This window comes from Myxine glutinosa, chromosome 1 (assembly GCF_964187855.1).
Source record: "Myxine glutinosa chromosome 1, kmMyxGlut1.1, whole genome shotgun sequence".
Lineage (NCBI taxonomy): Eukaryota > Metazoa > Chordata > Myxini > Myxiniformes > Myxinidae > Myxine > Myxine glutinosa.
Window position 1 is genome coordinate 362,094,881 of NC_136261.1, and position 25,000 is coordinate 362,119,880.

Here is a 25,000-nt window from a genome sequence, read left to right on the forward strand (position 1 = left end):
GCGCGCGCACACACACACACACACACACACACACACACACACACACACACACACACACACACACACACACACACACACACACACACACACACACACACACACACACACACGTGGATATCGCGACCTGGCAGGAATCCGTTGCACCTCTGCAAGCCGCATGTAGAGATAACAACCAACGTCGCAAACATTGACACACATGGACACACACAAACAGGCCCTTTCGGTTCAGAGTAACTCAGCTCCAGCGAGGTGGGAACGAGCAGCTGTGCATGTCCCCGTGCACATGGAAGGTTGTCGAACCGCCCCTTCAAACCAGGTAAAACGTACACGCAAATCTTCCCACTCGTTCAAAGCTCACGTGTTGAAGTAGTACCAGGTAACCGAGGTTGAAGTGCAGTATGAAACAGCGAAGCGAAGCAACGAGAAAGAAACACGTGCTCGCCATCTTGAAGCAATGTTTCAAATGCGATAAGGAACTGTCGTTCTGTGACGTCACACAGTCGTGCAGTCACGCCCATTGGTGACCTCACAATGAAGGGTTCTGTTGGCTTTCGGTTGTGAAAGTCGCATTGAAATGGAATTTCATTTCGACGAAGTTTCGTTCGCTCGTCGATGATGAGCGGTCCTCATTTCTTTGCGGATATTTGCCATCACAATTACTGTGTTATCCCGTCATTTTAAAAATATTCTCAGCATGGTGACCAGGCATTTCCGAGCAGGTCTAACCCTCTGGCCGATGTAACGAATGTCTTCAGGACCGTCTATATATTATGTACGCATTTCTGCTAAATTGGACCAATCATGAGGTTGGGCAGGCCTGGAAGGATTGTTGGTTCGTTATTATTGACAAATGATGTTACTCTTATTATTTGTGTTTATGTTATTAGTATTAATTGTTATATACTTTGTTACAATGTTATCGTTGTGTCTCTTGTTCATTTGGAAAGCCATGCCATGGAAGGACCTATTCAGCTTCTCTCTACACACCTGAGGATGGTGTCTGTCAAGAACATTGAAAGCCTAACGAACTGAGGAGGTCACAACGATCATTAGGTTGTATCACATTCCACATCAGAACGCTCAAGCATAAGTACACAAAGAACATGGCGCACGCACGCACACGCACATACACACACGTGGATATATCGCGACCTGGCAGGAATCCTTTGCACCTCTGCAAGCCGCCGGTGTAGATAACAACCAACGTCGCAAACATTGACACACACGGACACACAAACAGGCCCATTCGGTTCAGAGTAACTCAGCTCCAGCGAGGTGGAAACGAGCAGCTGTGTATGTCCCCGTGCACATGGAAGGTTGTCGAACCGCACCTTCAAACCAGTTAAAACGTACACGCAAATCTTCCCACTCGTTCAAAGCTCACGTGTTGAAGTAATACCAGGTAACCGAGGTTGAAGTGCAGTATGAAACAGCGAAGCGAAGCAACGAGAAAGAAACACGTGCTCGCCATCTTGAAGCAATGTTTCAAATGCGATAAGGAACTGTCGTTCTGTGACGTCACACAATCGTGCAGTCACTCCCATTGGTGACCTCACAATGAAGGGTTCTGTTGGCTGTCGGTTCTTATAGTCGCATTGAAATGGAATTTCATTTCGACGAAGTTTCGTTCGCTCGTCGATGATGAGCGGTCGTCATTTCTTTGCGTATATTTGCCATCACAATTACTGTGTTATCCCGTCATTTAAAAAATATTCTCAGCATGGTGACCAGCCATTTCCGAGCTGGTCTAACCCTCTGGCCGATGTAACGAATGTCTTCAGGACCGTCTATATATTAGGTACGCATTTCTGCTAAATTGCACCAATCATGAGGTTGGGGAGGCCTGGGAGGATTGTTGGTTCGTTATTATTGCCAAATGATGTTACTCTTATTATTGGTGTGAATGTTATGAGTATTAAATGTTATATACTTTGTTACAATGTTATCGTTGTGTCTCTTGTTCATTTGGAAAGCCATGCCATGGAAGGACCTATTCAGCTTGTCTCTACACACCTGAGGATGGTGTCTGTCAAAAACATTGAAAGCCTAACGAACTGAGGAGGTCACAACGATCATTCGGTTGTATCACATTCCACATCAGAACGCTCAAGCAAAAGTACACAAAGAACACGGCGCACGCACACACACACACACACACACACACACACAAACACACACACACACACACACACACACACACACGTGGATATATCGCGACCTGGCAGGAATCCGTTGCACCTCTGCAAGGCGCCTGTGTAGATAACAACCAACGTCGCACACATTGACAAACACGGACACACACAAACAGGCCCAATCGGTTCAGAGTCACTCAGCTCCAGCGAGGTGGAAACGAGCAGCTGTGCATGTCCCCGTGCACATGGAAGGTTGTCGAACCGCACCTTCAAACCAGTTAAATCGTACACGCAAATCTTCCCACTCATTCAAAGCTCACGTGTTGAAGTAGTACCAGGTAATCGAGGTTGAAATGCAGTATGAAACAGCGAAGCGAAGCAACGAGAAAGAAACACGTGCTCGCCATCTTGAAGCAATGTTTCAAATGCGATAAGGAACTGTCGTTCTGTGACGTCACACAGTCGTGCAGTCACGCCCATTGGTGACCTCACAATGAAGGGTTCTGTTGGCTGTCGGTTCTTATAGTCGCATTGAAATGGAATTTCATTTCGACGAAGTTTCGTTCGCTCGTCGATGATGAGCGGTCGTCATTTCTTTGCATATATTTGCCATCACAATTACTGTGTTATCCCGTCATTTTTTAAATATTCTCAGCATGGTGACCAGGCATTTCCGAGCCGGTCTAACCCTCTGGCCGATGTAACGAATGTCTTCAGGACCGTCTATATATTAGGTACGCATTTCTGCTAAATTGCACCAATCATGAGGTTGGGCAGGCCTGGGAGGATTGTTGGTTCGTTATTATTGCCAAATGATGTTACTCTTATTATTGGTGTGAATGTTATGAGTATTAAATGTTATATACTTTGTTACAATGTTATCGTTGTGTCTCTTGTTCATTTGGAAAGCCATGCCGTGGAAGGACCGATTCAGCTTGTCTCTACACACCTGAGGATGGTGTCTGTCAAAAACATTGAAAGCCAAACGAACTGAGGAGGTCACAACGATCATTCGGTTGTATCACATTCGACATCAGAACGCTCATGCATAAGTACACAAAGAACATGGCGCACGCACGCGCACACACACACACACACACACACACACACACACACACACACACACACACACACACACACACACACACACACACACACACACACGTGGATATCGCGACCTGGCAGGAATCCGTTGCACCTCTGCAAGCCGCATGTAGAGATAACAACCATCGTCGCAAACATTGACACACACGGACACACACAAACAGGCCCTTTCGGTTCAGAGTAAATCAGCTCCAGCGAGGTGGGAACGAGCAGCTGTGCATGTCCCCGTGCACATGGAAGGTTGTCGAACCGCCCCTTCAAACCAGGTAAAACGTACACGCAAATCTTCCCACTCGTTCAAAGCTCACGTGTTGAAGTAGTACCAGGTAACCGAGGTTGAAGTGCAGTATGAAACAGCGAAGCGAAGCAACGAGAAAGAAACACGTGCTCGCCATCTTGAAGCAATGTTTCAAATGCGATAAGGAACTGTCGTTCTGTGACGTCACACAGTTGTGCAGTCACGCCCATTGGTGACCTCACAATGAAGGGTTCTGTTGGCTGTCGGTTGTGAAAGTCGCATTGAAATGGAATTTCATTTCGACGAAGTTTCGTTCACTCGTCGATGATGAGCGGTCGTCATTTCTTTGCGGATATTTGCCATCACAATTACTGTGTTATCCCGTCATTTTAAAAATATTCTCAGCATGGTGACCAGGCATTTCCGAGCAGGTCTAACACTCTGGCCGATGTAACGAATGTCTTCAGGACCGTCTATATATTATGTACGCATTTCTGCTAAATTGGACCAATCATGAGGTTGGGCAGGCCTGGAAGGATTGTTGGTTCGTTATTATTGACAAATGATGTTACTCTTATTATTGGTGTTTATGTTATTAGTATTAATTGTTATATACTTTGTTACAATGTTATCGTTGTGTCTCTTGTTCATTTGGAAAGCCATGCCATGGAAGGACCTATTCAGCTTCTCTCTACACACCTGAGGATGGTGTCTGTCAAGAACATTGAAAGCCTAACGAACTGAGGAGGTCACAACGATCATTCGGTTGTATCACATTCCACATCAGAACGCTCAAGCATAAGTACACAAAGAACATGGCGCACGCACGCACACGCACATACACACACGTGGATATATCGCGACCTGGCAGGAATCCTTTGCACCTCTGCAAGCCGCCGGTGTAGATAACAACCAACGTCGCAAATATTGACACACACGGACACACACAAACAGGCTCATTCGGTTCAGAGTAACTCAGCTCCAGCGAGGTGGAAACGAGCAGCTGTGTATGTCCCCGTGCACATGGAAGGTTGTCGAACCGCACCTTCAAACCAGTTAAAACGTACACGCAAATCTTCCCACTCGTTCAAAGCTCACGTGTTGAAGTAGTACCAGGTAACCGAGGTTGAAGTGCAGTATGAAACAGCGAAGCGAAGCAACGAGAAAGAAACACGTGCTCGCAATCTTGAAGCAATGTTTCAAATGCGATAAGGAACTGTCGTTCTGTGACGTCACACAGTCGTGCAGTCACGCCCATTGGTGACCTCACAATGAAGGGTTCTGTTGGCTGTCGGTTCTTATAGTCGCATTGAAATGGAATTTCATTTCGACGAAGTTTCGTTCGCTCGTCGATGATGAGCGGTCGTCATTTCTTTGTGTATATTTGCCATCACAATTACTGTGTTATCCCGTCATTTTTAAAATATTCTCAGCATGGTGACCAGCCATTTCCGAGCTGGTCTAACCCTCTGGCCGATGTAACGAATGTCTTCAGGACCGTCTATATATTAGGTACGCATTTCTGCTAAATTGCACCAATCATGAGGTTGGGGAGGCCTGGGAGGATTGTTGGTTCGTTATTATTGCCAAATGATGTTACTCTTATTATTGGTGTGAATGTTATGAGTATTAAATGTTATATACTTTGTTACAATGTTATCGTTGTGTCTCTTGTTCATTTGGAAAGCCATGCCATGGAAGGACCTATTCAGCTTGTCTCTACACACCTGAGGATGGTGTCTGTCAAAAACATTGAAAGCCTAACGAACTGAGGAGGTCACAACGATCATTCGGTTGTATCACATTCCACATCAGAACGCTCAAGCAAAAGTACACAAAGAACATGGCGCACGCACACACACACACACACACACACACACACACACACACACACACACACACACAAACACACACACACACACACACACACACGTGGATATATCGCGACCTGGCAGGAATCCGTTGCACCTCTGCAAGGCGCCTGTGTAGATAACAACCAACGTCGCACACATTGACACACACGGACACACACAAACAGGCCCAATCGGTTCAGAGTCACTCAGCTCCAGCGAGGTGGAAACGAGCAGCTGTGCATGTCCCCGTGCACATGGAAGGTTGTCGAACCGCACCTTCAAACCAGTTAAATCGTACACGCAAATCTTCCCACTCATTCAAAGCTCACGTGTTGAAGTAGTACCAGGTAATCGAGGTTGAAGTGCAGTATGAAACAGCGAAGCGAAGCAACGAGAAAGAAACACGTGCTCGCCATCTTGAAGCAATGTTTCAAATGCGATAAGGAACTGTCGTTCTGTGACGTCACACAGTCGTGCAGTCACGCCCATTGGTGACCTCACAATGAAGGGTTCTGTTGGCTGTCGGTTCTTATAGTCGCATTGAAATGGAATTTCATTTCGACGAAGTTTCGTTCGCTCGTCGATGATGAGCGGTCGTCATTTCTTTGCGTATATTTGCCATCACAATTACTGTGTTATCCCGTCATTTTAAAAATATTCTCAGCATGGTGACCAGGCATTTCCGAGCCGGTCTAACCCTCTGGCCGATGTAACGAATGTCTTCAGGACCGTCTATATATTATGTACGCATTTCTGCTAAATTGGACCAATCATGAGGTTGGGCAGGCCTGGGAGGATTGTTGGTTCGTTATTATTGCCAAATGATGTTACTCTTATTATTGGTGTGAATGTTATGAGTATTAAATGTTATATACTTTGTTACAATGTTATCGTTGTGTCTCTTGTTCATTTGGAAAGCCATGCCGTGGAAGGACCGATTCAGCTTCTCTCTACACACCTGAGGATGGTGTCTGTCAAAAACATTGAAAGCCAAACGAATTGAGGAGGTCACAACGATCATTCGGTTGTATCACATTCGACATCAGAACGCTCATGCATAAGTACACAAAGAACATGGCGCACGCGCACGCACACACACACACACACACACACACACACACACACACACACACACACACACACACACACACACACACACACGTGGATATCGCGACCTGGCAGGAATCCGTTGCACCTCTGCAAGCCGCATGTAGAGATAACAACCAACGTCGCAAACATTGACACACACGGACACACACAAACAGGCCCTTTCGGTTCAGAGTAACTCAGCTCCAGCGAGGTGGGAACGAGCAGCTGTGCATGTCCCCGTGCACATGGAAGGTTGTCGAACCGCCCCTTCAAACCAGGTAAAACGTACACGCAAATCTTCCCACTCGTTCAAAGCTCACGTGTTGAAGTAGTACCAGGTAACCGAGGTTGAAGTGCAGTATGAAACAGCGAAGCGAAGCAACGAGAAAGAAACACGTGCTCGCCATCTTGAAGCAATGTTTCAAATGCGATAAGGAACTTTCGTTCTGTGACGTCACACAGTCGTGCAGTCACGCCCATTGATGACCTCACAATGAAGGGTTCTGTTGGCTGTTGGTTGTGAAAGTCGCATTGAAATGGAATTTCATTTCGACGAAGTTTCGTTCGCTCGTCGATGATGAGCGGTCGTCATTTCTTTGCGGATATTTGCCATCACAATTACTGTGTTATCCCGTCATTTTAAAAATATTCTCAGCATGGTGACCAGGCATTTCCGAGCAGGTCTAACCCTCTGGCCGATGTAACGAATGTCTTCAGGACCGTCTATATATTATGTACGCATTTCTGCTAAATTGGACCAATCATGAGGTTGGGCAGGCCTGGAAGGATTGTTGGTTCGTTATTATTGACAAATGATGTTACTCTTATTATTTGTGTTTATGTTATTAGTATTAATTGTTATATACTTTGTTACAATGTTATCGTTGTGTCTCTTGTTCATTTGGAAAGCCATGCCATGGAAGGACCTATTCAGCTTCTCTCTACACACCTGAGGATGGTGTCTGTCAAGAACATTGAAAGCCTAACGAACTGAGGAGGTCACAACGATCATTCGGTTGTATCACATTCCACATCAGAACGCTCAAGCATAAGTACACAAAGAACATGGCGCACGCACGCACACGCACATACACACACGTGGATATATCGCGACCTGGCAGGAATCCTTTGCACCTCTGCAAGCCGCCGGTGTAGATAACAACCAACGTCGCAAACATTGACACACACGGACACACAAACAGGCCCATTCGGTTCAGAGTAACTCAGCTCCAGCGAGGTGGAAACGAGCAGCTGTGTATGTCCCCGTGCACATGGAAGGTTGTCGAACCGCACCTTCAAACCAGTTAAAAAGTACACGCAAATCTTCCCACTCGTTCAAAGCTCACGTGTTGAAGTAATACCAGGTAACCGAGGTTGAAGTGCAGTATGAAACAGCGAAGCGAAGCAACGAGAAAGAAACACGTGCTCGCCATCTTGAAGCAATGTTTCAAATGCGATAAGGAACTGTCGTTCTGTGACGTCACACAGTCGTGCAGTCACGCCCATTGGTGACCTCACAATGAAGGGTTCTGTTGGCTGTCGGTTCTTATAGTCGCATTGAAATGGAATTTCATTTCGACGAAGTTTCGTTCGCTCGTCGATGATGAGCGGTCGTCATTTCTTTGCGTATATTTGCCATCACAATTACTGTGTTATCCCGTCATTTAAAAAATATTCTCAGCATGGTGACCAGCCATTTCCGAGCTGGTCTAACCCTCTGGCCGATGTAACGAATGTCTTCAGGACCGTCTATATATTAGGTACGCATTTCTGCTAAATTGCACCAATCATGAGGTTGGGGAGGCCTGGGAGGATTGTTGGTTCGTTATTATTGCCAAATGATGTTACTCTTATTATTGGTGTGAATGTTATGAGTATTAAATGTTATATACTTTGTTACAATGTTATCGTTGTGTCTCTTGTTCATTTGGAAAGCCATGCCATGGAAGGACCTATTCAGCTTGTCTCTACACACCTGAGGATGGTGTCTGTCAAAAACATTGAAAGCCTAACGAACTGAGGAGGTCACAACGATCATTCGGTTGTATCACATTCCACATCAGAACGCTCAAGCAAAAGTACACAAAGAACATGGCGCACGCACACACACACACACACACACACACACACACACACACACACACACACAAACACACACACACACACACACACACACGTGGATATATCGCGACCTGGCAGGAATCCGTTGCACCTCTGCAAGGCGCCTGTGTAGATAACAACCAACGTCGCACACATTGACACACACGGACACACACAAACAGGCCCAATCGGTTCAGAGTCACTCAGCTCCAGCGAGGTGGAAACGAGCAGCTGTGCATGTCCCCGTGCACATGGAAGGTTATCGAACCGCACCTTCAAACCAGTTAAATCGTACACGCAAATCTTCCCACTCATTCAAAGCTCACGTGTTGAAGTAGTACCAGGTAATCGAGGTTGAAGTGCAGTATGAAACAGCGAAGCGAAGCAACGAGAAAGAAACACGTGCTCGCCATCTTGAAGCAATGTTTCAAATGCGATAAGGAACTGTCGTTCTGTGACGTCACACAGTCGTGCAGTCACGCCCATTGGTGACCTCACAATGAAGGGTTCTGTTGGCTGTCGGTTCTTATAGTCGCATTGAAATGGAATTTCATTTCGACGAAGTTTCGTTCGCTCGTCGATGATGAGCGGTCGTCATTTCTTTGCGTATATTTGCCATCACAATTACTGTGTTATCCCGTCATTTTAAAAATATTCTCAGCATGGTGACCAGGCATTTCCGAGCCGGTCTAACCCTCTGGCCGATGTAACGAATGTCTTCAGGACCGTCTCTATATTAGGTACGCATTTCTGCTAAATTGCACCAATCATGAGGTTGGGCAGGCCTGGGAGGATTGTTGGTTCGTTATTATTGCCAAATGATGTTACTCTTATTTATTGGTGTGAATGTTATGAGTATTAAATGTTATATACTTTGTTACAATGTTATCGTTGTATCTCTTGTTCATTTGGAAAGCCATGCCGTGGAAGGACCGATTCAGCTTGTCTCTACACACCTGAGGATGGTGTCTGTCAAAAACATTGAAAGCCAAACGAACTGAGGAGGTCACAACGATCATTCGGTTGTATCACATTCGACATCAGAACGCTCATGCATAAGTACACAAAGAACATGGCGCACGCACGCGCACACACACACACACACACACACACACACACACACACACACACACACACACACACACACACACACACACGTGGATATCGCGACCTGGCAGGAATCCGTTGCACCTCTGCAAGCCGCATGTAGAGATAACAACCAACGTCGCAAACATTGACACACACGGACACACACAAACAGGCCCTTTCGGTTCAGAGTAACTCAGCTCCAGCGAGGTGGGAACGAGCAGCTGTGCATGTCCCCGTGCACATGGAAGGTTGTCGAACCGCACCTTCAAACCAGGTAAAACGTACACGCAAATCTTCCCACTCGTTCAAAGCTCACGTGTTGAAGTAGTACCAGGTAACCGAGGTTGAAGTGCAGTATGAAACAGCGAAGCGAAGCAACGAGAAAGAAACACGTGCTCGCCATCTTGAAGCAATGTTTCAAATGCGATAAGGAACTGTCGTTCTGTGACGTCACACAGTCGTGCAGTCACGCCCATTGGTGACCTCACAATGAAGGGTTCTGTTGGCTGTCGGTTGTGAAAGTCGCATTGAAATGGAATTTCATTTCGACGAAGTTTCGTTCGCTCGTCGATGATGAGCGGTCGTCATTTCTTTGCGGATATTTGCCATCACAATTACTGTGTTATCCCGTCATTTTAAAAATATTCTCAGCATGGTGACCAGGCATTTCCGAGCAGGTCTAACCCTCTGGCCGATGTAACGAATGTCTTCAGGACCGTCTATATATTATGTACGCATTTCTGCTAAATTGGACCAATCATGAGGTTCGGCAGGCCTGGAAGGATTGTTGGTTCGTTATTATTGACAAATGATGTTACTCTTATTATTTGTGTTTATGTTATTAGTATTGTCGCGTAACCGTGGTTAACACCACAGTTACGGATGACCGATTTGCGAGACTTTAACTCCCGAGGCGAACACTCAATGGCGGACTCAAATTCAACACCAACGCGCGGAATGGCGGGGCGCAGCGAAGGCTCCGCAACCTTATCTATTAAAATCAAACACCCAGGAAAACTGCGTTCAGATATTATGTACAAAAAGTAATATAAGGGTTTATTAGGAAAAGTAAAGCCAGTGAAAAAGCCCGCCGGTAAATCTAATAACTCTAATAAACCTAAATCGGGACGTCCCCACACGACTGACAGCAAACACAAACGAGGGAGATTAATCACGAAAATAACACGTCCCGTCGTTCAAAATATACGCGGAGATCGGGCTTATCTGTCTTTGTCGTCTTGTATTGTTGGTGTCCAGCACCGCTCCTTCCGGCCCGATCGCACACCACGAGGCCCCTCGCTCCAAGCACCACGCGTCCGACGCAGGCCAGCGGCTCCACTTGACCAGGGACAGGAAGGACTCCTTTCAACTCCACTCGACTCGACGACGCGGGAGTGCTGGCAGCCAAGTGCCAACGAACTGCTCAGTGCCAACTGGGTGTGCTCTCGTGTGTCTCCTGCGACTCCCTACAACCCGAACTGCACTCGAACTGCGACTGGAATGGCGTGTCCTCTCCAACTCTCCACCACCGCTCAACTCTCTGGTGCCTGCCTGCGTCTGCCAGTGCCTGCCACGAACTCAACTCAACTCCTCTGCCCGCGTCTGCTCAGAGAGACTCAACAACTGGAATGGCGTCCGACCGTCGCCTATATTGGTGGCCGATGACGTCACATTGCGCACTCCTCAGCCAATCAAAGCCTCCCGCGACTCCTGACATCTCCCCCGTTACGCGACCCTGCGGTCCTGGCATAACACGTGCCGGCCAGGTTTTTAGGCCTTTGGAGGTGTACACGGTGGCGGCCAATTGTGGTGGTGTTTTTGACCTGGTTTCCTGTCAATTTAATACGAAGTCCTTGTCAGGGAAAGGGGATTATTTAATGTTGCGCTAAGGACCTAACTAATGTTTATGTGGTTTGCAGTGCCATAAAGGACAAAGGTTTGATTACTAGGTGAGACTCACAGGGGCGTTACCTTTAATCCCTCACTATTTAACACTCGAATCTCCAGGTAGATCCACACTCATACATCTTACCCCGACAACCGCCTGAACATCAATAACTTATTACATGTAGAGTCCCTGTCACGACAACCGAATACCTACCTATTCAGATCTACCTAGCTCTAGATGTTGCATTACCAAATTCATAACACAGCCCCCCCCCTGGAACCGTAGCTCCTGCAAGGTTCACCGCAGGGCTACCATTCCAGCCTTAACACTTACTGTCACACACTTAATTAACCTATGAAATAAATCAGGAAGGGCTGTGGGAAGTGAGTCGGACTACCTACCTACACTTCCTTAACATGCTGAACCCCTTAACCATCATGCAAGTATGTACATCTTCTTCGTTGTTCCTGTGGAGGGAGGAAACAACAACACACAACACTAACTTAACCACAAAACTTAACCATCTTTCCAAAACTCAAAACTCTAACCTTTGTACATACCCCGGTCTACAGACCGCGTCCCCCGGTGGATGCCACAAGACACAACCTCACCTGCGGGGCCATCCCCAATGCATCCCCCCTAAATTTCCACGGGCCCTGTCCAGATGTTACAGGTGAGTGACACGGCTCGGTGGATTTCGCCCACATTCATGCAACACAGACCCCTTAACCACTCATTCTCATTCCATAGGTCATCAAGGCATTGCAAAAATCAACAAAGCACTTATTCCCAATACACCCCCTGCAGGACCATGGCATTGATGTCATTCACGTGTGTGTGCATTCCTCAACTAGGCAGCGGGGAGGTACCGCACAAAAGATGGTGGGGGCGCATCAGGCTGTGGTGCCCGCAGTCCCAAAAACAAGTCAACCGACCTACAAATTCATTGCCCCCCCCCCCCCTTTACCTCTTGGCCCCGTGACAGCCCAACAGCCCCTTTCCGCCGTTACCTCGCCGGTGAGGGTCTCCACACACACCAGGCTCCTTTGCCTCCTGCTTTCACGCAGCAACACGGGTCACCGGGGGACTTCCTCACCCCGCGGCGCCCAACCAGACCCTCCACCGACGAGCTCCAATTTCCAGTTACCACCGGCTGCCAGGGGTAATTGCCGCAGAGGGGGGCCCGCAGGCATCGCTCCTCAGAGCTTGCTCTGTACCTGCGGACACACACACCTTCCCCACCCACAAGACCCCAAAACACACTTCCTCCCCCACTGCCATTCAATTCTCCACACAACTCAGCACAATTCAGTACAATTCCATAGATGGTGTAAAAGGTGTTACAAGGCTTGCCATGGCCTGCTACATGTGAAATTCCCCCAGTTCACATTTAAACCATCACATCTTCCCAAAAGCACATTTCCAAAAGCACAATTATCACCCCTCATTATCTCCAATAATCATCACACACTCTCCAGGTTCCACTCTCACGACCACATCAAAACACGTAACCACAATACAAAAACATACGCCACCCACAAGACACTGTGGCTCCCATTCCATCCCCTCACCGGCCATGTCATCACTCACACCCGCCTCCCAACTCCAATTTACATGTCCCCAATTTCCAAAGCAAATCCTGAAGCCTGGGACAGTACTCCTCAAAGCACTCACCTTAAGTGCAGGTAGTTGCAGGTTGGTCAGGTTCAAGGTGCAATCCACCCATACAATTCCCAAAATTTCACATTGGGCCTACCAAATCCTTCCAAATTTCTCTTTTGTCCCCACTACACTGGCAGGTATGTGGATCCGCATCCAACGGTGATCATCACTACACAACTACCTATGGCCACGACAGCTCTGCACCTCTACCGTGCAAGGGTCACCGGGACAAGGTGAGCAGTCAAAACGCCAACATGGCCCATGAGTGTCCATAAGGGTGCGACCCACCATCCATCCTTCGGCCCCCCTGCGAGGAACACAGCTGCAGCAGCTCCAGCTGGCCAATGTGGTGAGCACTTGCTGCCACAACACACACTACCGCACACACAACCTCGGCCCTGGGGGGCACGGTCGCAGTGCGTGGCATCCCTACAGCCACGTCCCCTGCACCTCCCCATCATCCCCCAGTCCGACTACAGAACTGCAGCCCCCCAGTGCTCACCCACACTTGACCACACCAAGGTCCAGTCAACAGCCATGCTCCACCAGGAGACCCACCCAGAAGACATGGTCCACACACCTCGGACACGCACAGCACCACGTTGACCCTCAGGCTACACAACTACATCCCCATCATCCCGCATCCCAAATATCAGCACAGTTGCCCTCGCAACCAGTTGAAAGCTGTGTCTTGCTACCCTATTAATTTAATCACAGCCTCCAACACTTTGGTCTACACACCTGAATCAATAATGGCGTCACTGTACAGTGCCCACCATGACATTTCAAAATCCACCCTTAAATTTGCATCTAACCCACAGATTACCCATGCCAAACATTTGTCACCTTTTACTAACCTCACCAAAGAAGGATGCTTTGCCATACACATGCCAGCCGAGCATGGCCCATATGCTCGGCTCGTTACACATCTCCCGATTCACATCCCCATGGCTCTCTTCCCAACCCGAGAGTCCATAAATCATAACGGAGCATCTGTGGAAGGTCACTCACACCATCACGTTCCACAGATGCCCCAATGGTTGTCCGGCAGACTATCTCCATCCCTGTCCATTCGGTTTGACCCGCGTCCATAGACCAACCACCATGCCAGGTCACCACATGCTGGTTGTCCCAAAGTCTCAGGGAGAGGGTGTCAGGTCGCATGCCCGGGTGATCACTACATCAGGTCCAAGCTGGCCATCTGCGGTGCCACCACCAAAGCGCGACCCACAACACCTCCCCCCAGTGGTCCTCAATATTTGCCATCCCAGGCTTGAGAAACCACCTCGGACCTCCCTGGAGGTCTTAACCCCCACCAGGGTCCGGTGACCCTGCCGGCCCGAGCCACCAGCTCGGACGGCGCCCCGACGGACAAGGGACGCCACACTCCACCAGACCCCCCGTGGGACCCAGGTCGTACCTCGACACCCAAGGCTGGACCCCACGTCCAAATCTCGCCATCACAGCCCCCCAGCTGGCTGGCATACCCAAATTTTGAAAGGGGCAACTTTTGCCCGAGGCCATCACCCATGACCTCTCCATGTCCAGATCCCGCAGCCCGGGGACCAATCCCAACCATGGCTGCTCCAAATCAAGTTCCCATTGTAATTTTATTTTACATTTTATTTTACAAATTTTCATTCCCATTGCCAACCCGCAGCTGCAGGGAACAACCTCTACCACCGGTTGTTCTGCCCCTCCCTGCAGTTGATCCAAATTCCCTACAGGGACCAAATCTCCAGAAGCTCTATCTCCCGATCCTCCAAGATCCAAATCCAGCCCGGAGCCAACACACTCCCCCAACTGGTTGTCCAATTTTGGAGCCTCTGTTTCCAAATAGCAGTGTACAGTGAGCGTCCCCTCGGTCATTCCAACCACCTCCTCGGACCAACTCACCTCTTCCCCCAGACTCCTTTGGGCCTGAACAAGCTCTACCTCCATGGGACTGTCACAGGTCTCCAGCCGCTGGATCAAATCATCCTCATCATTACAAATCATTCCTGGCCCCGCCAGGCTTTGATCAATATCCCCAATAAATACCTGGTCCGGCTCCATTGCACGGACCCCCAAAAACTCTACCCCCTCTTGCTCCGCACCACCGCCCTGGTGCTGCACAATTCCAAATTCATCCCCCGGTTGGGGTGTTGTGACATCCACACGGTCCCGATAAACAACCAGGCCAGAATGTGGGAAACATTCCCCATTACAACTCTCACATTCCAAATTTCCTTCCCCGCTCACCTGTGGACTCTCCACGTTTACCTGCAGGCATTCCCCCTCTACCTGTACACATTCCCCATCCACCTGTGGACATTCCCCATCCACCTGTGGACATTCCCCATCCACCTGTGGACCTGCGGTCTCCCCATTTACTTCAATTGCCATTCCCTGTGCAATTCCCAATTTTGCCATTCCCGGCTCCTGAGCCCCGTGCACATCTGCATGGGCCGTACTCTCTCCTGTTCCCAATCTAGCTTCCCCCCGTTCCGATTCAATTTTTGCCACCTTTGGCTTCTCCTGTGCCCCCATTTGAGTTTCTACTTTACCCTCAAATTTCCCCAGTCTGTCCGTAATTTGGTTTTGCACTCTCCCTTCTATGCCATCAATTCGTTCCCCCAGCTGCTGTGCCATTTCCCCAATTTTTCCTTCCAATTGTTCATTCCTTTCCTTTATTTCATTCCTCCATTCCTTCCCCTGGGACTCCATTTTATTTTCCATCCCTTCAATTTGTTCCTCCAATCGATCACTCATTCCCTTCATTCCTTCCCTACATTCCTTCCCCTGGGACTCCATTTTATTTTCCATCCCACTTTTCATTTCTCCCATTTGCTTTCCCAATCGCTCACTATCGGCCCTCTGAGCATTTATTAAATTTACTATGGTCTGGAGATCTATCGGGGCCGTCCCAGCGGCGGGGAAAGTTCCAACGCTATCCTCCTTATCCCCCATTTCCGGCTCACTCCCGACGCTGACGGAGGCCTCGCTGCGTACTTCCATCTCGTCAATTTCCGACATCCGCTTTCCGGAAGATTGTTTCCCGCGCGCGTATTTATTTTAATACCAAAAACACAATTTAAATTTGACGAAGACGCGATATCGCGCTCCGTATGCCCAATTGATTACTAAATTTCTCCGCCTCGCCTATACAAATTTTGCGTTCGAACGTCGGGCGCAATGTACGCCCGACCGTGTCGATGTCTCGCCGCGGACAAAAAAATTTGTCCGACGGGTTCAAATCCTACACTCCTGACACCACTTGTCGCGTAACCGTGGTTAACACCACAGTTACGGATGACCGATTTGCGAGACTTTAACTCCCGAGGCGAACACTCAATGGCGGACTCAAATTCAACACCAACGCGCGGAATGGCGGGGCGCAGCGAAGGCTCCGCAACCTTATCTATTAAAATCAAACACCCAGGAAAACTGCGTTCAGATATTATGTACAAAAAGTAATATAAGGGTTTATTAGGAAAAGTAAAGCCAGTGAAAAAGCCCGCCGGTAAATCTAATAACTCTAATAAACCTAAATCGGGACGTCCCCACACGACTGACAGCAAACACAAACGAGGGAGATTAATCACGAAAATAACACGTCCCGTCGTTCAAAATATACGCGGAGATCGGGCTTATCTGTCTTTGTCGTCTTGTATTGTTGGTGTCCAGCACCGCTCCTTCCGGCCCGATCGCACACCACGAGGCCCCTCGCTCCAAGCACCACGCGTCCGACGCAGGCCAGCGGCTCCACTTGACCAGGGACAGGAAGGACTCCTTTCAACTCCACTCGACTCGACGACGCGGGAGTGCTGGCAGCCAAGTGCCAACGAACTGCTCAGTGCCAACTGGGTGTGCTCTCGTGTGTCTCCTGCGACTCCCTACAACCCGAACTGCACTCGAACTGCGACTGGAATGGCGTGTCCTCTCCAACTCTCCACCACCGCTCAACTCTCTGGTGCCTGCCTGCGTCTGCCAGTGCCTGCCACGAACTCAACTCAACTCCTCTGCCCGCGTCTGCTCAGAGAGACTCAACAACTGGAATGGCGTCCGACCGTCGCCTATATTGGTGGCCGATGACGTCACATTGCGCACTCCTCAGCCAATCAAAGCCTCCCGCGACTCCTGACATCTCCCCCGTTACGCGACCCTGCGGTCCTGGCATAACACGTGCCGGCCAGGTTTTTAGGCCTTTGGAGGTGTACACGGTGGCGGCCAATTGTGGTGGTGTTTTTGACCTGGTTTCCTGTCAATTTAATACGAAGTCCTTGTCAGGGAAAGGGGATTATTTAATGTTGCGCTAAGGACCTAACTAATGTTTATGTGGTTTGCAGTGCCATAAAGGACAAAGGTTTGATTACTAGGTGAGACTCACAGGGGCGTTACCTTTAATCCCTCACTATTTAACACTCGAATCTCCAGGTAGATCCACACTCATACATCTTACCCCGACAACCGCCTGAACATCAATAACTTATTACATGTAGAGTCCCTGTCACGACAACCGAATACCTACCTATTCAGATCTACCTAGCTCTAGATGTTGCATTACCAAATTCATAACAGTATTAATTGTTATATACTTTGTTACAATGTTATCGTTGTGTCTCTTGTTCATTTGGAAAGCCATGCCATGGAAGGACCTATTCAGCTTCTCTCTACACACCTGAGGATGGTGTCTGTCAAGAACATTGAAAGCCTAACGAACTGAGGAGGTCACAACGATCATTCGGTTGTATCACATTCCACATCAGAACGCTCAAGCATAAGTACACAAAGAACATGGCGCACGCACGCACACGCACATACTGTACACACACGTGGATATATCGCGACCTGGCAGGAATCCTTTGCACCTCTGCAAGCCGCCGGTGTAGATAACAACCAACGTCGCAAACATTGACACACACGGACACACACAAACAGGCCCATTCGGTTCAGAGTAACTCAGCTCCAGCGAGGTGGAAACGAGCAGCTGTGTATGTCCCCGTGCACATGGAAGGTTGTCGAACCGCACCTTCAAACCAGTTAAAACGTACACGCAAATCTTCCCACTCGTTCAAAGCTCACGTGTTGAAGTAGTACCAGGTAACCGAGGTTGAAGTGCAGTATGAAACAGCGAAGCGAAGCAACGAGAAAGAAACACGTGCTCGCCATCTTGAAGCAATGTTTCAAATGCGATAAGGAACTGTCGTTCTGTGACGTCACACAGTCGTGCAGTCACGCCCATTGGTGACCTCACAATGAAGGGTTCTGTTGGCTGTCGGTTCTTATAGTCGCATTGAAATGGAATTTCATTTCGACGAAGTTTCGTTCGCTCGTCGATGATGAGCGGTCGTCATTTCTTTGCGTATATTTGCCATCACAATTACTGTGTTATCCCGTCATTTAAAAAATATTCTCAGCATGGTGACCAGCCATTTCCGAGCTGGTCTAACCCTCTGGCCGATGTAACGAATGTCTTCAGGACCGTCTATATATTAGGTACGCATTTCTGCTAAATTGCACCAATCATGAGGTTGGGGAGGCCTGGGAGGATTGTTGGTTCGTTATTATTGCCAAATGATGTTACTCTTATTATTGGTGTGAATGTTATGAGTATTAAATGTTATATACTTTGTTACAATGTTATCGTTGTGTCTCTTGTTCATTTGGAAAGCCATGCCATGGAAGGACCTATTCAGCTTGTCTCTACACACCTGAGGATGGTGTCTGTCAAAAACATTGAAAGCCTAACGAACTGAGGAGGTCACAACGATCATTCGGTTGTATCACATTCCACATCAGAACGCTCAAGCAAAAGTACACAAAGAACATGGCGCACGCACACACACACACACACACACACACACACACACACACACACACACAAACACACACACACACACACACACACACACGTGGATATATCGCGACCTGGCAGGAATCCGTTGCACCTCTGCAAGGCGCCTGTGTAGATAACAACCAACGTCGCACACATTGACACACACGGACACACACAAACAGGCCCAATCGGTTCAGAGTCACTCAGCTCCAGCGAGGTGGAAACGAGCAGCTGTGCATGTCCCCGTGCACATGGAAGGTTGTCGAACCGCACCTTCAAACCAGTTAAATCGTACACGCAAATCTTCCCACTCATTCAAAGCTCACGTGTTGAAGTAGTACCAGGTAATCGAGGTTGAAGTGCAGTATGAAACAGCGAAGCGAAGCAACGAGAAAGAAACACGTGCTCGCCATCTTGAAGCAATGTTTCAAATGCGATAAGGAACTGTCGTTCTGTGACGTCACACAGTCGTGCAGTCACGCCCATTGGTGACCTCACAATGAAGGGTTCTGTTGGCTGTCGGTTCTTATAGTCGCATTGAAATGGAATTTCATTTCGACGAAGTTTCGTTCCTCGTCGATGATGAGCGGTCGTCATTTCTTTGCATATATTTGCCATCACAATTACTGTGTTATCCCGTCATTTTTAAAATATTCTCAGCATGGTGACCAGGCATTTCCGAGCCGGTCTAACCCTCTGGCCGATGTAACGAATGTCTTCAGGACCGTCTATATATTAGGTACGCATTTCTGCTAAATTGCACCAATCATGAGGTTGGGCAGGCCTGGGAGGATTGTTGGTTCGTTATTATTGCCAAATGATGTTACTCTTATTATTGGTGTGAATGTTATGAGTATTAAATGTTATATACTTTGTTACAATGTTATCGTTGTGTCTCTTGTTCATTTGGAAAGCCATGCCATGGAAGGACCGATTCAGCTTGTCTCTACACACCTGAGGATGGTGTCTGTCAAAAACATTGAAAGCCAAACGAACTGAGGAGGTCACAACGATCATTCGGTTGTATCACATTCGACATCAGAACGCTCATGCATAAGTACACAAAGAACATGGCGCACGCACGCACGCACACACACACACACACACACACACACACACACACACACACACACACACACACACACACACACACACACACACACACACACACACACACACGTGGATATCGCGACCTGGCAGGAATCCGTTGCACCTCTGCAAGCCGCATGTAGAGATAACAACCAACGTCGCAAACATTGACACACACGGACACACACAAACAGGCCCTTTCGGTTCAGAGTAACTCAGCTCCAGCGAGGTGGGAACGAGCAGCTGTGCATGTCCCCGTGCACATGGAAGGTTGTCGAACCGCCCCTTCAAACCATATAAAACGTACACGCAAATCTTCCCACTCGTTCAAAGCTCACGTGTTGAAGTAGTACCAGGTAACCGAGGTTGAAGTGCAGTATGAAACAGCGAAGCGAAGCAACGAGAAAGAAACACGTGCTCGCCATCTTGAAGCAATGTTTCAAATGCGATAAGGAACTGTCGTTCTGTGACGTCACACAGTCGTGCAGTCACGCCCATTGGTGACCTCACAATGAAGGGTTCTGTTGGCTGTCGGTTGTGAAAGTCGCATTGAAATGGAATTTCATTTCGACGAAGTTTCGTTCACTCGTCGATGATGAGCGGTCGTCATTTCTTTGCGTATATTTGCCATCACAATTACTGTGTTATCCCGTCATTTTTAAAATATTCTCAGCATGGTGACCAGGCATTTCCGAGCAGGTCTAACCCTCTGGCCGATGTAACGAATGTCTTCAGGACCGTCTATATATTATGTACGCATTTCTGCTAAATTGGACCAATCATGAGGTTGGGCAGGCCTGGAAGGATTGTTGGTTCGTTATTATTGACAAATGATGTTACTCTTATTATTGGTGTTTATGTTATTAGTATTAATTGTTATATACTTTGTTACAATGTTATCGTTGTGTCTCTTGCTCATTTGGAAAGCCATGCCATGGAAGGACCTATTCAGCTTCTCTCTACACACCTGAGGATGGTGTCTGTCAAGAACATTGAAAGCCTAACGAACTGAGGAGGTCACAACGATCATTCGGTTGTATCACATTCCACATCAGAACGCTCAAGCATAAGTACACAAAGAACATGGCGCACGCACGCACACGCACATACACACACGTGGATATATCGCGACCTGGCAGGAATCCTTTGCACCTCTGCAAGCCGCCGGTGTAGATAACAACCAACGTCGCAAACATTGACACACACGGACACACACAAACAGGCCCATTCGGTTCAGAGTAACTCAGCTCCAGCGAGGTGGAAACGAGCAGCTGTGTATGTCCCCGTGCACATGGAAGGTTGTCGAACCGCACCTTCAAACCAGGTAAAACGTACACGCAAATCTTCCCACTCGTTCAAAGCTCACGTGTTGAAGTAGTACCAGGTAACCGAGGTTGAAGTGCAGTATGAAACAGCGAAGCGAAGCAACGAGAAAGAAACACGTGCTCGCCATCTTGAAGCAATGTTTCAAATGCGATAAGGAACTGTCGTTCTGTGACGTCACACAGTCGTGCAGTCACGCCCATTGGTGACCTCACAATGAAGGGTTCTGTTGGCTGCGGTTCTGAAAGTCGCATTGAAATGGAATTTCATTTCGACGAAGTTTCGTTCGCTCGTCGATGATGAGCGGTCGTCATTTCTTTGCGGATATTTGCCATCACAATTACTGTGTTATCCCGTCATTTTAAAAATATTCTCAGCATGGTGACCAGGCATTTCCGAGCAGGTCTAACCCTCTGGCCGATGTAACGAATGTCTTCAGGACCGTCTATATATTATGTACGCATTTCTGCTAAATTGGACCAATCATGAGGTTGGGCAGGCCTGGAAGGATTGTTCGTTATTATTGACAAATGATGTTACTCTTATTATTGGTGTTTATGTTATTAGTATTAATTGTTATATACTTTGTTACAATGTTATCGTTGTGTCTCTTGTTCATTTGGAAAGCCATGCCATGGAAGGACCTATTCAGCTTCTCTCTACACACCTGAGGATGGTGTCTGTCAAGAACATTGAAAGCCTAACGAACTGAGGAGGTCACAACGATCATTCGGTTGTATCACATTCCACATCAGAACGCTCAAGCAAAAGTACACAAAGAACATGGCGCACGCACGCACACGCACATACACACACGTGGATATATCGCGACCTGGCAGGAATCCGTTGCACCTCTGCAAGGCGCCTGTGTAGATAACAACCAACGTCGCACACATTGACACACACGGACACACACAAACAGGCCCAATCGGTTCAGAGTCACTCAGCTCCAGCGAGGTGGAAACGAGCAGCTGTGCATGTCCCCGTGCACATGGAAGGTTGTCGAACCGCACCTTCAAACCAGTTAAATCATACACGCAAATCTTCCCACTCATTCAAAGCTCACGTGTTGAAGTAGTACCAGGTAATCGAGGTTGAAGTGCAGTATGAAACAGCGAAGCGAAGCAACGAGAAAGAAACACGTGCTCGCCATCTTGAAGCAATGTTTCAAATGCGATAAGGAACTGTCGTTCTGTGACGTCACACAGTCGTGCAGTCACGCCCATTGGTGACCTCACAATGAAGGGTTCTGTTGGCTGTCGGTTCTTATAGTCGCATTGAAATGGAATTTCATTTCGACGAAGTTTCGTTCGCTCGTCGATGATGAGCGGTCGTCATTTCTTTGCATATATTTGCCATCACAATTACTGTGTTATCCCGTCATTTTTAAAATATTCTCAGCATGGTGACCAGGCATTTCCGAGCCGGTCTAACCCTCTGGCCGATGTAACGAATGTCTTCAGGACCGTCTATATATTAGGTACGCATTTCTGCTAAATTGCACCAATCATGAGGTTGGGCAGGCCTGGGAGGATTGTTGGTTCGTTATTATTGCCAAATGATGTTACTCTTATTATTGGTGTGAATGTTATGAGTATTAAATGTTATATACTTTGTTACAATGTTATCGTTGTGTCTCTTGTTCATTTGGAAAGCCATGCCGTGGAAGGACCGATTCAGCTTGTCTCTACACACCTGAGGATGGTGTCTGTCAAAAACATTGAAAGCCAAACGAACTGAGGAGGTCACAACGATCATTCGGTTGTATCACATTCGACATCAGAACGCTCATGCATAAGTACACAAAGAACATGGCGCACGCACTCGCACACACACACACACACACACACACACACACACACACACACACACACACACACACACACACACACACACACACACACACACGTGGATATCGCGACCTGGCAGGAATCCGTTGCACCTCTGCAAGCCGCATGTAGAGATAACAACCAACGTCGCAAACATTGACACACACGGACACACACAAACAGGCCCTTTCGGTTCAGAGTAACTCAGCTCCAGCGAGGTGGGAACGAGCAGCTGTGCATGTCCCCGTGCACATGGAAGGTTGTCGAACCGCCCCTTCAAACCAGGTAAAACGTACACGCAAATCTTCCCACTCGTTCAAAGCTCACGTGTTGAAGTAGTACCAGGTAACCGACGTTGAAGTGCAGTATGAAACAGCGAAGCGAAGCAACGAGAAAGAAACACGTGCTCGGCATCTTGAAGCAATGTTTCAAATGCGATAAGGAACTGTCGTTCTGTGACGTCACACAGTCGTGCAGTCACGCCCATTGGTGACCTCACAATGAAGGGTTCTGTTGGCTGTCGGTTGTGAAAGTCGCATTGAAATGGAATTTCATTTCGACGAAGTTTCGTTCACTCGTCGATGATGAGCGGTCGTCATTTCTTTGCGGATATTTGCCATCACAATTACTGTGTTATCCCGTCATTTTAAAAATATTCTCAGCATGGTGACCAGGCATTTCCGAGCAGGTCTAACCCTCTGGCCGATGTAACGAATGTCTTCAGGACCGTCTATATATTATGTACGCATTTCTGCTAAATTGGACCAATCATGAGGTTGGGCAGGCCTGGAAGGATTGTTGGTTCGTTATTATTGACAAATGATGTTACTCTTATTATTTGTGTTTATGTTATTAGTATTAATTGTTATATACTTTGTTACAATGTTATCGTTGTGTCTCTTGTTCATTTGGAAAGCCATGCCATGGAAGGACCTATTCAGCTTCTCTCTACACACCTGAGGATGGTGTCTGTCAAGAACATTGAAAGCCTAACGAACTGAGGAGGTCACAACGATCATTCGGTTGTATCACATTCCACATCAGAACGCTCAAGCATAAGTACACAAAGAACATGGCGCACGCACGCACACGCACATACACACACGTGGATATATCGCGACCTGGCAGGAATCCTTTGCACCTCTGCAAGCCGCCGGTGTAGATAACAACCAACGTCGCAAACATTGACACACACGGACACACACAAACAGGCCCATTCGGTTCAGAGTAACTCAGCTCCAGCGAGGTGGAAACGAGCAGCTGTGTATGTCCCCGTGCACATGGAAGGTTGTCGAACCGCACCTTCAAACCAGTTAAAACGTACACGCAAATCTTCCCACTCGTTCAAAGCTCACGTGTTGAAGTAGTACCAGGTAACCGAGGTTGAAGTGCAGTATGAAACAGCGAAGCGAAGCAACGAGAAAGAAACACGTGCTCGCCATCTTGAAGCAATGTTTCAAATGCGATAAGGAACTGTCGTTCTGTGACGTCACACAGTCGTGCAGTCACGCCCATTGGTGACCTCACAATGAAGGGTTCTGTTGGCTGTCGGTTCTTATAGTCGCATTGAAATGGAATTTCATTTCGACGAAGTTTCGTTCGCTCGTCGATGATGAGCGGTCGTCATTTCTTTGCGGATATTTGCCATCACAATTACTGTGTTATCCCGTCATTTTAAAAATATTCTCAGCATGGTGACCAGGCATTTCCGAGCAGGTCTAACCCTCTGGCCGATGTAACGAATGTCTTCAGGACCGTCTATATATTATGTACGCATTTCTGCTAA